The 15,390-nt window shown below is 42.9% G+C and overlaps 1 protein-coding gene across 2 annotated transcripts in view; it reads left to right on the forward strand.

The window, feature by feature from the left end:
- The first annotated feature begins 11,476 nt into the window (after positions 1–11,476).
- The window catches only part of EHF (ETS homologous factor), a 43,012-nt gene continuing 39,098 nt past the window's right edge, over positions 11,477–15,390 (forward strand). For both annotated transcript variants that reach the window (XM_066251258.1, XM_066251259.1), the window contains exon 1: positions 11,477–11,634. The gene's annotated coding sequence lies outside the window, so the exon portion shown is untranslated. The remainder of the gene's footprint in view (positions 11,635–15,390) is intronic.

The following is a 15,390-nucleotide window of genomic DNA, read 5'->3' on the forward strand; positions in this document are numbered from 1 at the left end:
AGAGGGAGTTACTTGCAAGGAGAGAACAGCAGGAGAATTCTGCACTGTTTCTTTCTATAAAGATATCGGGCTTTTTCGGCTCCTGGCAGTATTCTCGGGAATCCTCCTCTTTTTAGCAGTCACTACAGAGTTGCACCATAGGGGTTCAGTATCTCCTGTGGGTCTGATTCCTATTGGGACTTAGAGTTGTCTGTGCTGAAGGTGTCTTTCCCTGAGGCTCATCATGGTGGCAGAAGGAACCGCTGGAAATCAAGTACTTGACCTCAAGCCACTGCCTGTCAGGCACTGATGCATGGCCGCTGGAAAGACACCAAGCCCAATGGGGGACATCATTTCAAACATGTTGTGTGCATCACATGAACCAGGGACTTCAGGAGGACCTAAGGAGCGACACAGAGGAAACAGTCTAAAGGGCCACAGACACACAGGATGGTGGGTTATGAGTCTAGACACCAGAGCCCCAACTCTGGGGTTTCAACCTCTGAGAAATGCCAATTTCACACCCTGTTACCTCAGAGGAGCACGTCAGGCCTTTCTGGGGATAGGACAATGCATATCCTGTCTACCCAGGTACCCAGGTTGGCTGGGGCAAAACCGCACCCCAAGTGCCCTCACACGGCAGAATAGGAAACGTGCTGACATCTCGCTTCATTAGAACCCGCATTTCCTGACAGCAGAATGTTTGCCTTTTCCCCTCCTCTGGCTGAATCCCCACCGCCTAGCAGTGTATGGCACATGGAAGAAGCTCAATACACATTTGTGGAATGTTGACAATTGAGTGGTTCCAAGTACCAACAAGCTGTGCTGGGAGATTTCAATTCTGATAAGGCAATGGGGAACACAGTGGAAAAATGGCTTGGGTTTCAATGAGCAGAGATGGGAAAGGACAGTCCACATGGTGGGCCAGCAGGAAGCAGGGAAACAGGGGAGACAGGTGCAAAGACGACATGGGTCCCCTATCTGGGCTGTATCTTACGAGGTACAGTTGGAAACCCGGGGACTGAGGACCTCAGTGGAGAACAGTTGGTGTAGGTCTGGTGAGTGGCACATCCTCAGGGATTTCGCACTGTTTGTCTCTGAGCCACTGTTTCCAAAGTTTCACATTTTATTACCCCGTTTTTGCTATATCTATGTATCCATCTCTGTTATTAAGAATTTTCACATTGACTTAATGTTGATTCTCTGTTTTACTTTACCAACTTCATTTTCACATCAAAACTATATCACTGTTGCCTGACAAGGTGGTGGTGCAGTGATTAAAGCATCGGAATGGGATGTGGAGGACCCAGGTTCAAGACCCCAAGGTCTCCAGCTTGAGCGCGGGCTCATCTGGTTTGAGCAGGGCTCACTAGCTTGGACCCAAGGTCGCTGGCCCGAGCAAGGGGTTACTCGGTCTGCTGAAGGTCCACATTCAAGGCACATATGAGAAAGCAATCAATGAACAACTAAAGTGCCACAATGAATAATTGATGATTGATGCTTCTCATCTCTCTCTGTTCCTGTCTGTCTGTCCCTATCTATCCCTCTCTCTGTCTCTGTAAAAACAATCAATCAAACAAACAACCCCTTCCAAAAAAAAAAAACAACTATATCACTGTTAAAATAAAAATTATCATTTGCATTTAAAATCATCCTGCGTAACCCCCTTGGTTGCTATACTCCCCTCTGGGGAACACAGCCCTGAAGAACGGGGACTTGGCAAGGATTTTTGAATGAGGGAATGATCTAGTGGCTTTCTGAGAAGAAAGCCAATGGGAACAATGGGAATCTGTATATAAAATTCTGGTACAATTGTGACTGCAATGATAAGAAATGCTGCCAAGGTGAGTGTTGGGGACATTTTGAAGTCTCTCTTTGGGCATCAGAATAAAACCTGCAGAATTACTCTCTCTTTCTCTTCCTGTTTCTTTTCTTCTTGGTCTCACTTTACCCTCTTTCCCAGCAACTTTCTACCTCCTGCCTGGTGCTTGCTGCCAACAGCTCTGAGGGGTTGAGAGGATCTGCAGTTGGAGGAATGAAGAGTCAGTCTACTGTGAGTGAGGCTGTGGGCCAGGCAGTGACCGAGGGTGGGTGTGGATGCCTCGCAATCGTGTTCATGTTGACACGGTGCTGTGGCTTCCCAGGCTCAGCTTACCCAGTCGTTCAATGAATGTTACCGCCAGCCATGGCTCAAGTTCACAGAGCACTCACTTTCCCCCCTAAATAGGCCTATTTTTCCTAACTGTGCATTCATCTTTCAAGTTAAGGTGACCTGTCAAGCTGGAAAGAAAATGGATTAGCAAATATCAGGCGTTTGCCAAGGGTACGCCTCCTCCCCCACAGCTACACACAATGGTGAGACCTGAGGTTGGACTCCCTGAAGTTTTCTGCTCTGGTGCTCCTGGCAACTCTCGGCGAACCACAGACTGGTAAATGGGAGAACCATAAATGCTGGATAGACTTGGACTTGGTCTTTAAGTGTTGATGGGAAAAGTCCACTAAAGTCGGACTTTGGTGTTGATGGAGAACGCCCGCAGCAAACTGACCGCGCTCTCTCAAACACTCACCTTGTCAGCGATGGTCCTGCCCCTTCCCCTCTATACCCATTCTTTCCAGCCTAGCGGCCCAAGGACCTCCTTGTTTCCCACGGTCAGGAAGGGGTCGACTGTGACTGGCCCCTTTCTCAGCAGGGCTGTCCTCCCAGGAGAAGTTTTCAGATGAATCGACTCTGTAGATTTTGGGTAGGCTTTGCAGGAGTTCCTTATTTCACTTTTACTGTACATCCACCTACACAATATTTTTTTAGTTCCCAGAATTTCAGAGCTATTAACCTCCAAACCTTAAATCAGGATTCTCATAAAACTTTCCTGGGGCACTGTCATAAAAGAAACTAGGTCTCAAAATGGGACTGTTCGGTATGCAGTCCTTGTCCAGGAAGACAGACTGACTAATTTCAAACCCTGAACTCACATGTGGTTGCTAAGAATGGGGGTGGGGGAGAGAAAGGGGAGAAAATCATACACATGCCATGATACATGTGGGGAGATTTCATCTGGACTTCCCCCAAATATGGATTTATTCAGAAATAATTCCAAGGGCTTCTTTCTTGACATTCCACCAATGTACAGGTGCATATGTTTTGAATAGACTGAATGGATAATTTATTTATTCAAATAAAGTTTATTTTTGCATAGTCCTGGGGGAGGATGTGCTTGTCAACTCTCAGGTATTATTTTTAGGAGGTTTTTAGAGGCATTCTTTCCAGAGGCATGATCAGATCCAGAATTCCTCATTTCTATTTGGAGGGCATTTAAGAACAGAATCTGTTTGATAGTCATTTGACATTTTCTTTCATTTTTTTTTTTAAAAAATTTATTTTATTTATTAATTTCAGTGAGAGAAGAAGGGAAAGAGGGAAGGAGAGAGAGGAGAAAGAGAGACAGGAACATTGAGCTGTTTCTGTATGTGCCTGACCGGGGATCAAACTTGCATTTTCTATGCTTCAGGACGACGCTCTAACCAACTGAGTTATCTGGCCAGGGCTGACATTTTCTTGAGAACCTTTCCATTGCTTGTGAAAGATGGGGATTGACAAACTGATATGGTGGAGGACAGCCCCTACCCTCAACTAGGTTCTACTTTCTTTTCCTCAACCCTCATATATAATGCCTTCATCCATACTCCAACTCCTTGCTCTATTTTTCTACTGTTCCTGGATTCACATGCCTAAGGGTTTCTCGCTCTGGCGTTTGGCCTGCCCAGTGCTATTAGGCCTGAGGTGGGAGGGTGACCGGGTGACCTTTGTATCAAATGTCTCATGACTTCTTAGGCAAGACCAAGTCACAACTTTTTTCCAGTGGGTTTCCCCTTAATTCTTATTCTAACGTTTAACTTGTTAGATATTAGTGTTGAAGGGCAGGAGCTGAAGACCGTCTTATCAGATCCACCACACACCTGTTGGCCTATTTCATACTTATTTTTCATTTTAACCTTATAGTCTCGGTCTTCTAAGAAACATTTATGTTTCTAATTGCCTTCCAGAACTGAGCTTGGTCTTCCATGTCTATGTAAGATAGTATAGTCCAAATTTCAACAAAGTGTTAAAGTTAAGCTTCTCCTTTTTGAAGAGGGTTGTGGTTTAAGAAATATTCTTTTGGAATGACAACAACTTTGGTCTTAGCTCTGGCCATCTGTTTGACTGTGGCCTTGGTCAAGTTACTTACCATTCTTATGAGGCTCAGTTTCCTTCTCTGCAAAGTGAGAACAGTAATAGCACCTTGCTGACAGAGTTTTGTAAGGATTAGAGGAGATGACGCCAGTTAAATTCCTAGTCTAGTGACTGGGACCTGGTTAAAACTTAATAAATGTGAATGATCATTATTACTCTTCTTTTTCCCTAGAACTTTCCCAGTTTTACCCTCTTTTACTTTGTATTTTGAAAGATGGAGTTATCTAACCACCCACATGTAACCTCATATATTGTTGTGGGGGGGTCTTCTGGGATCTGAGATCCATACTTAGAGGAGAAAGGAGTGAATATTTTCTGAGAGCCTACCAAGTGTCAGGCACTGTGCGAATGCTTTATACAGTTTCTCATTTAATCTTCCAAACAGCTCATTTATATCCCCAATCAATAGATGGGGAAAGTGAGAGTTAAATTTTAAGTCAATGCGACAAGGTTGTTCTGGTCTGTCTGGCTTTAAAACCTATGTGCTTTCTACCGCACCAACTGCTTCTGAGAGAGCTGGGTCACCTTGTCTTATTTGGGTGATGAAATAGGTTCTGAGCACCCCTAGTCTACAATACCACAGGTTCTCCAAAATAATTACACATTTAGATGGTAGTTTCACATGTTTTCAGGATGATCCCAGGCAAAACTGCTCATAAAAATTAGGGAATATTTTATTGCTTCATATTCGTTTTGAAATATCTCCTAATTTTTGTGAGCAGTATAGTTGGGTCTGAGAGTTTGCTTTCTGTCATGGTCTCTGGGGGAGAGAGAGCAAGCACGGAGACCCTCAGCCAAGATTGGGTCAGTGAAAATGTCTCCTTGGAAGGCAGGAACCAAGCATTCTGGTTTATTGTTAGGGGAATGATTTGGGTGTCCCTACAATCCAAACAGATGGTGATAGACGCCAAATCGATTATTTCCTCTGCTATTACCCCACCCCTGGGGGTACCAACTTGGTAGGTGTGGGGAGAAACTCAAGAATCTGAACTTGTAAAGGGGGTTCTGATGCCCCATTGGCTTAGGGCAGTGGTTCTCAAACTTTTTGAAGTCAGGGCACATTTAAAATCTTACAAATAATTGTAGGCGCACTATATACAAATTTCTGAGAAATATGTTATAATAATTAAGTCAAATATTAAAGAAAAAAGTATAAAGTCCAAGCTTGCTTTTATGGTAATTAAACAAAATAAATATGAAAAAATTAAATTTATTCTGACATTAAAAAACATTTTTATGTTACATTTTTTGAGTTATACTTTTTAGAATTCATACAAAAGAGAGGTTAAAAAATAATAAAAGACAAAAAGTTAACTTTTTATATATTTAGATACATTCTTAGTAAGATTTAGTAAATTTGGCAGGTCCCGGCGCAAATGTGTTAAGTTTTTTCATTCTTGTGTTTATGAGAAACATGAGCCTGATGTGTCTTAGCCATTTCTTCAATGTTTGTGCATATATTTGAAAGGCAAACTCTCATTTCCTCGTCAATACATTGAAGAATTCCTCTCTTTTTACTCTTAATTGTGTTGAGCATAGAAAACCCCCACCATACATATCATCTTAACTTTACATCAAACAAAGGATAGAAGAAACTTGCCTCCAGTCTTTCTGGGGAACATGGGGGTAGTGTAAACAATCCAGCACCACAGCTTAACAGCCTTTTGCAACCTAATCAGGCAAGTGAGGTGGGGGGTTGGGCAGACTGTCAGCTTACAGCCAATTCCCCACACCTCCCCAAAATCTAAACTCCAAAAGCCCTGTTGGTTTTTTGGTTCCCAACAGGCACATATTTCTCTGGAATATCATAGGGTGCACCTGGAAATCTTCTAGGGTGCACCAGTGCACCCTGGCGCACACTTTGAGAACCACTGGCTTAGAGCAAGGACACAGAGTCTGGAGGAAGACATGGCAGAAAAGGCTGCGTGCCCATGGCTGGGAGGAAGGGCTACCTGTGAGAGAAGGCTCCCCCTACTGCCTCCCCTCCAATCTCTGTGTGTGACGTCTCGTTATTCTGTTTTCTATTTGGAGGTTCACATGGTCCTGGACATTGAGTTTTTAAGCTAAAATAATGTATAGAAACAACTGCTATAATTATAAAAAAAAACCTTCCCCACACACACAAAAAAGAAGGAAATACTGGCTTGCGAGTAGGTTGCTTGGAAGTGGCCAACTGTTGCCTGGTCTCCCCTCCGGCTCTGAGGCTGAGAAATGAGGCTCCTTGGTGCTGGCAGCACCGTTTAGACTCCCAAACAGTCGGATTCAAAGTGAAGTTGGCAGTGAGTCGGCATTAAGTCAGAGCGCTGTGAGCAGCTATTAGAGAGGCAAGATAAGGCCCGAAGGAGGGTAATGAGATACAGGCGAGGCAGCAGGACTAACACAGGGTTGAACTAAGTTAGGCATGAGCGGCAGTGTCCTGGGAATAATGAAAATATAAAAGGGAGTTCAGAAAATTCATCCTCAGTACCTGGATAAGACTGGGGACGTGTTAAGGCTATATGTGTGTGCAGTGCGTCCTTCTGTCCGAGAACGGTAAACCGCCCTCCCCCACTCCAGCGCCAAGGTTGTCTTCCAGCACAGCAGTTCAGTGGTATGTGCCATTGGCAGAGGATCTGCCCAGCGTGTAGGCACAGGTGCGATGGCAAAGACACTATTGGAGGGCGCCACGCTAACCTATTAGGACAGCTGTCAATGTCAGACCTCCCAAACAGAACTCAGGTGCCACCTTCAGATGCCATGCTTCTCCTAGAAAGACTTGAAGAGCATCAGGAATCTATTCTCAGCCAAAATCTAAAGATTTTGAAAATGTGGCTTTAATGAGGGGTAGAGTAAGAAGCAAGGTTATATTTTTTAAACCTTAATTCTTTATTTGACTCTATCCAAGGAAATCGATGATAATATTCTGCTCTATGTAATCCCCTCTCCTACATCAGACAGAGGCTCTGGTTCCTGTCAGTCCTACAGTGATATTCCTATGTGGCTCTCACTAAATAGTTGTCATGTTCTGCCCTGGAGGGAACTCTATGTCATCAGGAGGGGATGATAGACAGAAACATATATAAACACACACTTGCTTTCAAAAATAAATATAGGGCTTCCAGTTAAAAGGCACTGTGTAAAGGAAGCTAGCATCCTCTTTCTTGCAAAGCAAGCATACAACTCTCATTAACCTTGTAACCACAGCCTGTGTCGGTATTAAGACTCAGACCCCTTAGGGGTTGATACTTGGCTTAGAGTGATTCTTTGTCTTGGCCTTGATTTGGGAATGAAAGTCCCTGGGCTTCTTAGGTTCTGTGACGTATGTCTTCTAGTAGACAATCCAACCAAAAGCAGGGTCCCCAGGCTGCTGTACATAACTTAGGCTGGTTTGCTGTACCCCTTTTTCCTCTGCCGTAACCAGGGTTAGGACTCCATTCAAATCCTCTGTGTGTTTGTGCAGGTCTGAAATGGTGATAGCACCTTGACCTGCAGAGAAGACCAGGCAAACTTCTATGTGGGTCTGTAACAGTAGGTTCCAGTTCCCAGTGTTATCTTGATCTTGACCTGAGGGCAAGCTGCTTGGCCTCCTAAGTCTTCCCGTCCATAAAACCCAGACAATTAGCTTTGTCTTATGACTTTTCCTTCCCTGTGTCTTTATCAGTCTCCTAGAGAATCCTGGGATCCTAGAACAAATGCAGTCTATCCTAGGGTTGGAGGCCTGACATGATAATGAGGCTATTGCCCGATTTCTCCTGGAAGAGGTTACGACTTTTAGGCAGTGGTGAGATTAAAATAATTTAACAACTGGTTCTCTGCCCTAATGACCATTGTAAGTGTAAAAAAAGATATACTGAAAGGTAGTTTATTATTTCACGCATTTAATACTTAAATAAGAACAATAAAAGAGGTACTTAAAACTAGATTAGGTTATAAAAAAGAGTTCTAAAATATTAATGTAAAAATATTAAATAATATCTGACAAAAAACAATAAACTTGTTAAAATATTTCTATATTGTGTCTTGATTGGTGAAGACTCTTGCAATTTTTTTCACCTGTGGATGGAACGAACATTGTTCAGACCCTCGAACTTTGGCTAGGACCGCCCACAACCAAGCACGCCAAAAGAAACTTCGCAGGAACCCTTTGGAAAAAAGCGATCATCTGCCAGCCAGTGAGATTTCACCACGTCATATTAGCTTGACCACCCTAGGAACCCTTTAAATATCTCCCACACGGGTCACCACTTGCGACTTCCCTGGCCTCCATCTTTCCTCGGGGCCAGGAAACCTAACCTGGTGGGAAGCGCTCTGTACTAAATAAAGCCTTTTACTATTCCACACTTCGTAGCTCCGACCCCCTTCCTTCCTTCTTGGTGGGAAAAATAGCTTATAAACATCACTACGGGTGCTTAGAATATGCTGTTGTGCAGATGAACGTTAACAAAGAGTAAGGGATGTAAATTTGTGATTTCTACATTAGGCAGTTGCCCAGGTGCCCACCTTAGAGAAAATCCTGATTACAAGTGCCATTTTAACAATGAGTTCACTTTGCTCAACAAAAAAATTAGGTATTGGTTCTGCCGAACTGGTGCAAACAGGCTGAATCCCACCACTGCTTTTAGGAAACTAGCAATGTCCTTATTATATCAATATAAAGGTTCTGGTGTGTTTGATATTTTTGTGGTTATACTTTTAAACTTCTCATCCATGAGAGACATGCCTAAATATCTGAGACTCTTGCAATAGAAGGCCTCAGCATCAAATCCAATTTTTAACATTCTCCATTAAACATCAAAACTTTTATCCATTCTATCTATCTATCTATCTATCTATCTATCTATCTATCTATCTATCTATCATCTATCATCTATCTCTATCATCTATCTTGATGCAAGGGCTGTCTTGATGAAGTTGACCACAGGATAAAAGACCTCATATGTACATACTCTAAAGAAATTTCTGTATATATGTCTAAAAATCTAGTTTTTTGGGGGAGATGGGAGTACTGTTTTTGTTTTATGCTAAGAAATTCAAGCAAATCTCAAGTAAAGAAGAGAACCAGTAAGCACCCACTAAGCACCAGACACATTGTTAAGTACTTTATGTGCATAAGACCCCCATAAGTACAGTGGTTCATGAGTATGAGGTGACATCTTTTCATCCCTTTTATCCTCACCATCCCAAAGTGACTCTTCTCAGTCTTAATGAAGCATCCTCAGATCTAAAATGGGCAGGATAAAATGGATGAATGAATGGAGATGTAACTGCAACTTTTTAGTTAGAAAATAAAGGGCTTATTAAAGGTAGTTGGCAGTGGCCTGGAGAGTGATGTCACTTTTGGAATTGCTTTTGAAGTTCATGACCTCTTAACCATCCCACCCCATCCACCTGCTTGTGATCCCACCTGCTGTCTTCAGGGTGATCCCAGGCATAACTGCAAAGGAGTTGTACTGGCACTAATAATACCCTGTCTTCCCAACACACACACACACACACACACACACACACACACACACACATGCGTAAATACATACACACACGCACAAGTACACACACACACATACACACACCTGGTATACATACATACACACACGCACAAGTATACACACACCTGGTAGTGGGTGGAGTTACTACTTCAGTTGCTACTCCTGATTCATCACCCATGCAAAAGAAAAAAAAAAGTCACCAGGCTGTTCCTTTAGGGCCCTGCTCTCAGATCTGGAGCTGATAGACTAATTGGGGCTAATGTGATAATGGGCAATAATGACGTTTACTGTTTTTATCAGACATTTACATTTTAACTGGGCCCTTGGGAAATATGTGATGGAAGAGAGGAAGGGATGGGAAAGTTCAGGTTAGGTAGGAAGGCAGAGGGGCTTTTTAGAGCCTCCCTAAATTGTACACCCAAACCTTCAAAACCTCCCATACCTGTCTGAGCTCCACAACCCTTCCAAACCACCCCTGCTCCCCTGCTGATCTCTCCACCCTCAGAAACCTTGGCATTCGTGTTGCACAAACTGGGAAAACAGGCAAGAAAGGAATGTCACTACTGCTCACTCACCTTAACGTGACAACCGCTTACTTTTTGTTCCATTCAGCCTGTGCCCACAGACAGACTTTTCTTTTTCACACAAAGAACTTCTTAGTTTTAATCACAAAATCTTTGTCCCTTTGCCAAAACTCAATTTCCTTTTCCTCTCCCACAGAGGGGCAGCCTGGTAAGTTAAAGAAATCTGCTTGGACACTTACCTCAGGTCCGGCCAGTGGCCAGAAAGACCTGAGAGAAAGTTAATGGTTAGAGGAGGCCATGTTCCTGGCCAGGAGCAGTGGCTCACCTGTGTGGGCGGAAATGCGGGGAGGACCCAGTGGAGCAGAGGATGGGGATGGCATTGGCATGGGCATTTACCATCCACAGAGCCTCCTGGGGGGGGAGGGGGCTTCCCCAGACTGTGTTGTTTTATTTCCAGTTTCAGCATTTTGGTCTTCCCCTCTGTAGCTCCTATTAGGGGGAGCATCGATAAATAGTAAAAAGATCATGTAAGTGTCAAGAGCAAGTAAAGAACGTGGGTAATCTGCCAGCTGGATACTCAGCTCTTGCGTTGTTGAGAGTTGACTGTCCACCTGAACGATTCAGAGGGGAGCCTCGCTCCTGGGACCCTCTCTTTAAACTGTCTTCCAAGGCTCTTACCTGGGGCCAGGAGAGACTGGCTTTTCAAAGTCCATTGGAATTGCCGGGGGCTACCGTCAAAGAAGTGATTGCAGTGCCGACTAAGAGAACCCATGTTATGTGTGGGCCACCTGGCTGGGAGCCCCTTCTGAACCTGGTGCCTGCATAGCCAGGGCGAAGATCTTGATGCCAAAGCACAGTGGACTAAATACAGATGAGCACATGGGGCAGATGTCACTCCCCTATGCCTTCCTCTCCTCTGGGTTTGAATTCCTGCTCACTTGGCTTTTACATTCTCCTTTCCTGATGGTGTCTTTGGGGAACACGTATGGTCCTTTTCACCCGAAACAGCCTCTAAGCTGAAAAGAACAGTCACCACAAAATCAATTCCTCATCCATTAACAGGTTGTCTCTCTGTTCCTGAGACACAGGCATAACCTGGTTAGACCTGTTTTGTTTGAACACTAACGTGTGAGTTGGCCAAATGCAAATGAGCCAATGTTTGTAATCCTTTATTTTATTTTTTTTAAAGGGCCTGGCAGCCAATCAGAAGAGGGGGAAGTGACTTAGGGAATTCCCGGTTGGTGGCTTATTGCTTAACATCCTACAAAATGATTTAAAATTATTGTCATATGCATTTATCTTCACTCTGATGAGGGCTCAGACGTGATAACGCCTCTGGTTCCCCATCCCCATAGGAGCTGGTGTGAGGGCTGCCTGCTGCCTCCCCTCTATCAGCCACAGCTATTGGATTTCCCACCCAGAATCTTTAGTAAATGAGGTAAGTCCTTATTTTTAAACCTTCTTTTGAATCTGGAATCCAACCACCTGAGTGGAAAGAGAAGCCTGCCTTGAATCAGACAGGTGAAACTAAAGCAGACACCCGGAGGCAGCAGGAAGGAAGTAAGCTCGCTTCGCCTGTGCTTACCTCGCTGGGTCTTCATACAATTGTATTTTGGGGGCCAGTTTGAATGTTATCTGAATTCCCTGCATTGAGCCTGGACTTGCAGTTACTGTGAATTCAAAAGCCCCTGGTTTCCTTCTATCTGTGTCTCAAAGCCATTTCCTTGGGTTGAATTCCTAGCCAAATAGACAGCTAGCTCGGTGAAGGGCTGGTGGGCTCACTAGCTGTTGGGGCTCAGGTTCTCACTGTTTAGAGTTGTCCTCTGTGGGTGATTTTTTTCTGACGCAATTGTAGGGAAAGGCAGTCATTTTTTAGTATCTTTTGGTGTTGGAAATGGCTAGAAATAAGCAAGGACATTAGCATCCACATTTGAAAAAGTGGTCAGTCAGCCCTGCTTGGCAAGGGCATTGGGGAGAGCTGCACACCTAAAATGACTTTGTTCAGAAAAAAAAATTTTGGCAAAGAGTTTCGCCATATCGCAAGGTGACAAACTAAGCCTTTGTTTGTTCCATAATGGACTACTCTGACCACACAGGCAGATGTGAGTCAGCAAGACCAAATGCCTTCTAAGTCAGGGACTCTTGAATTTGTTTGGATACCATGGAGAAATACTGACTCCAGGGTAGATGGAGCTGGGGACAGTGCAGAATTAATCTTCTTGTTGGTAAATAACAACACTGAGTCGGGAAAGTGATATTTTTTAAATTGAATTTATTAGGGCGACACTAGTTAACATAATTATACGGGTTTCAGGTAGCCAATTCTATAACACATCTCTGTACACCGTATTGTGTATTCACCCCTGCCCCTAAGTCAAGTCTTTGCCTGTTACCATTTATACCCCCTCACCCTCCTTCACCAGCCCCATCCTGGCAATCACCACACTGCCACACTGTTTTCTGTGTTCGTGAGCTTTTTTGTTTTGTCTTGTTTTGTCCTTTTTTGCTCTATCCCTCCTTGCCATTTGTCTTTGCCAAGGTTTAGTATACTTCCAGTATTGTGGGAACATGTGTCTTTTTTAAGATGAAGAGCTAGATTCTGTGAGTCTAAGTGCACAGGTGTCTTTGCTGTTTTCTTACCTGAGTAGCAGGTAGAAAGTGAATGTTTAGATTCTGAGAACTTTCTGATTGAAGATCTAATGCAGGAGTTAATTCTGTAGGCATGGGTATGAGGATGTGTCCAGAAAGAGCTGTATGATGTACGAAAGGCATTTGGGGGTCATGAGTGGCTGTCTGCTAATTCCACGGAGGTCAAAGGGAGAGTGAATTTCCAATCGGGGAGATGAAGCCATGTTATCAGGATGAACTGCATGGATAAGCAATGTTATCAGAAAAGGCGCTGAAGAACAGGGACATTAATAGCTGTGTTTGGAGTTTGTAGAAGGCCCCACTTGTTTTCTTTTTGAGATCTAGGATTATAAACTACAAAATAACCCACTAATTCCACCTTTTAATACTGTAGATCACATCACTTTCATAGCAATCGCTAATGGCTTATGTGGATAGATATTCAAAACAATGATGAAAAGTTAAATGAGGGTCGCTTGTAATTATGTTTGAAAAAATAAGTATACTGGAGACTATTTCTTTCCGTGTCTCCAAAATATTTTACAAAGGCATTTTAAGAGAAAGTAACTTTGAGGGAACAACTGTGGTTTAACTTCTCCTGTTATTATTCAAGATGGCGGCTCGGCCAGGACTTTTTAGGACAGTTGCGGGTAGGGTGATGACTTTGATCCAGGCGCCACATCTGTAAAATCTCAAACTCAATCATATATTCTCTTTTGTGTTAATAAGTTTCTATTTGTTAAATGTAAACAAACTTTTTGTGACATTTTAATTTATTATTTATTTTATTTAAAAATTTTTAAGAGATTAAACTAAATTTTATTTTATTTCACTTCCTATGGACACAATTTATAGTAATTAGACAAGCTCAACAAATTGGTTCAACATTTGAAACTAGGCTAAAGACAAAAGAGTTGAAATTCTGATATATTTAAAACATTTTTACCACTTGAGGACCTTTTTTTCACTTAAAAATTTTGTTATATTTATATATTCTAAGTTTTTCTTTTTTAGTTTCAAGTATACAACCCAGTGATTAGACATTACATATTATATAACTTAGTAAGTGATCATTTTGATAAGTTTTGCACCCAACTGACACCATATACAGTTATAAGAATATTATTCACTATTTTTCCTGCACTGTACTTGACATCCATCTCCATGACTATTTTAAAAACCGTATCATGAGCTCTTCAAAATGGGAGCACCTTGGGTCTTTCTGGACCTCTGGGAAGCCTTGTACCTTCATACTTATGATTCCGTGTTAATGCTTCCATTAATTTACCAACCTTACCCAGGTCCTCTTTTAATACCTCTTTGACTCCTTGAGAGGCTGAGACAAAATGAAAACTGAGAGGTTAAAATATTTACTCAACCGCATTCAGTGAGCCAGTTGGAAACTGGAAAGAGTTCATATCAGGTCTTCCATCAGAATGTGAGTGCTTTGGGCCAAAGTTCACTGCTATGAAGTAGAATTGAGCTATTGTGTATCCTGTAATGTTTTATTTCATCCTCACACCCCTCAGCCCCACCTCCAAATTATGGGATCTTAGCCCTGCATTGTGTTCCTGAGACCATCTTGCTTTCCTGAAAACCCAGTGTGAAAACAGTGTTCAATGTTAAAGCATCAAGCACAGACATAGACATTTATACAAACCATTAAAAAGTTGTTCAGTCTTCTCACCTGAGGCTGAATCATTTCTAAACTCTATCAAAGAGATGCGAGCTTTCAAAGACCTCTGGGTGGGGTTGGTACCCAGAATGCCATGGTACAACCTGCTAACACACTTGAGAAGCAACACCACAGTTTTATGGAACCAAATATAAAAATTGGAACCTGATTTTTGGTGACACCGTTTTGCTGTGTTTTAGCCCATTTCTCTTGTCAAGATGGCTTTCTGGTCGAGTTAGAGTGACCATCATTTCTGTCGTGGGTGGGGCCCCGGTCAGGAGGCATGGACTCCACTGCAGGTTTGGTGTATAGAAGCCACGCGTCCTCACCCTGGCTTTTTTACTGGGTAACTGACCGAGTGCGGTGGCTTGCAGCTTGGGTAAGCCAGACCTGCAGTAGGAACTGTCATCTGAAGACAGAGGCAGGAAGGCAGCTATATCTTGACAGGCTTTTCTTCCATCTGTTTAATAACTGCAGAGATGGGAAAGATAAACTCGTCTGAATGTTTTCTTATTTAGTTGTTAATAATGTGATTTTAAATAATGTGATTTGTCCTAAGGTGCAGACAGTTGTGCTCTTATTAGAAATATATGACTACTGTGTTTAGTTAAATTGGGCAGGGTTTTAAAGGGCCAGAGCAGGAAGCTGTGCAGGACACAAACAGTGGGGTAGGGAGACCGGCACTGGTATCAGAATGGGACCTATATGCTCAGGCCGGATGGCACTGAGGTCAAGAAGCGATGTGCTGGAGTAGAAATTTCCACGGATCCTTAGAGTTATTTGATAAAAACAACAACAACAACAACAACAACAACAAAAAACCACCCCTTTTATTGGATTTCAGAAAGGGGAAAAGTTGTTTCTTTAAGAATTTTCCCTGAAGTATTTCAG

The sequence above is a fragment of the Saccopteryx bilineata genome, chromosome 1 (assembly GCF_036850765.1).
Source record: "Saccopteryx bilineata isolate mSacBil1 chromosome 1, mSacBil1_pri_phased_curated, whole genome shotgun sequence".
Lineage (NCBI taxonomy): Eukaryota > Metazoa > Chordata > Mammalia > Chiroptera > Emballonuridae > Saccopteryx > Saccopteryx bilineata.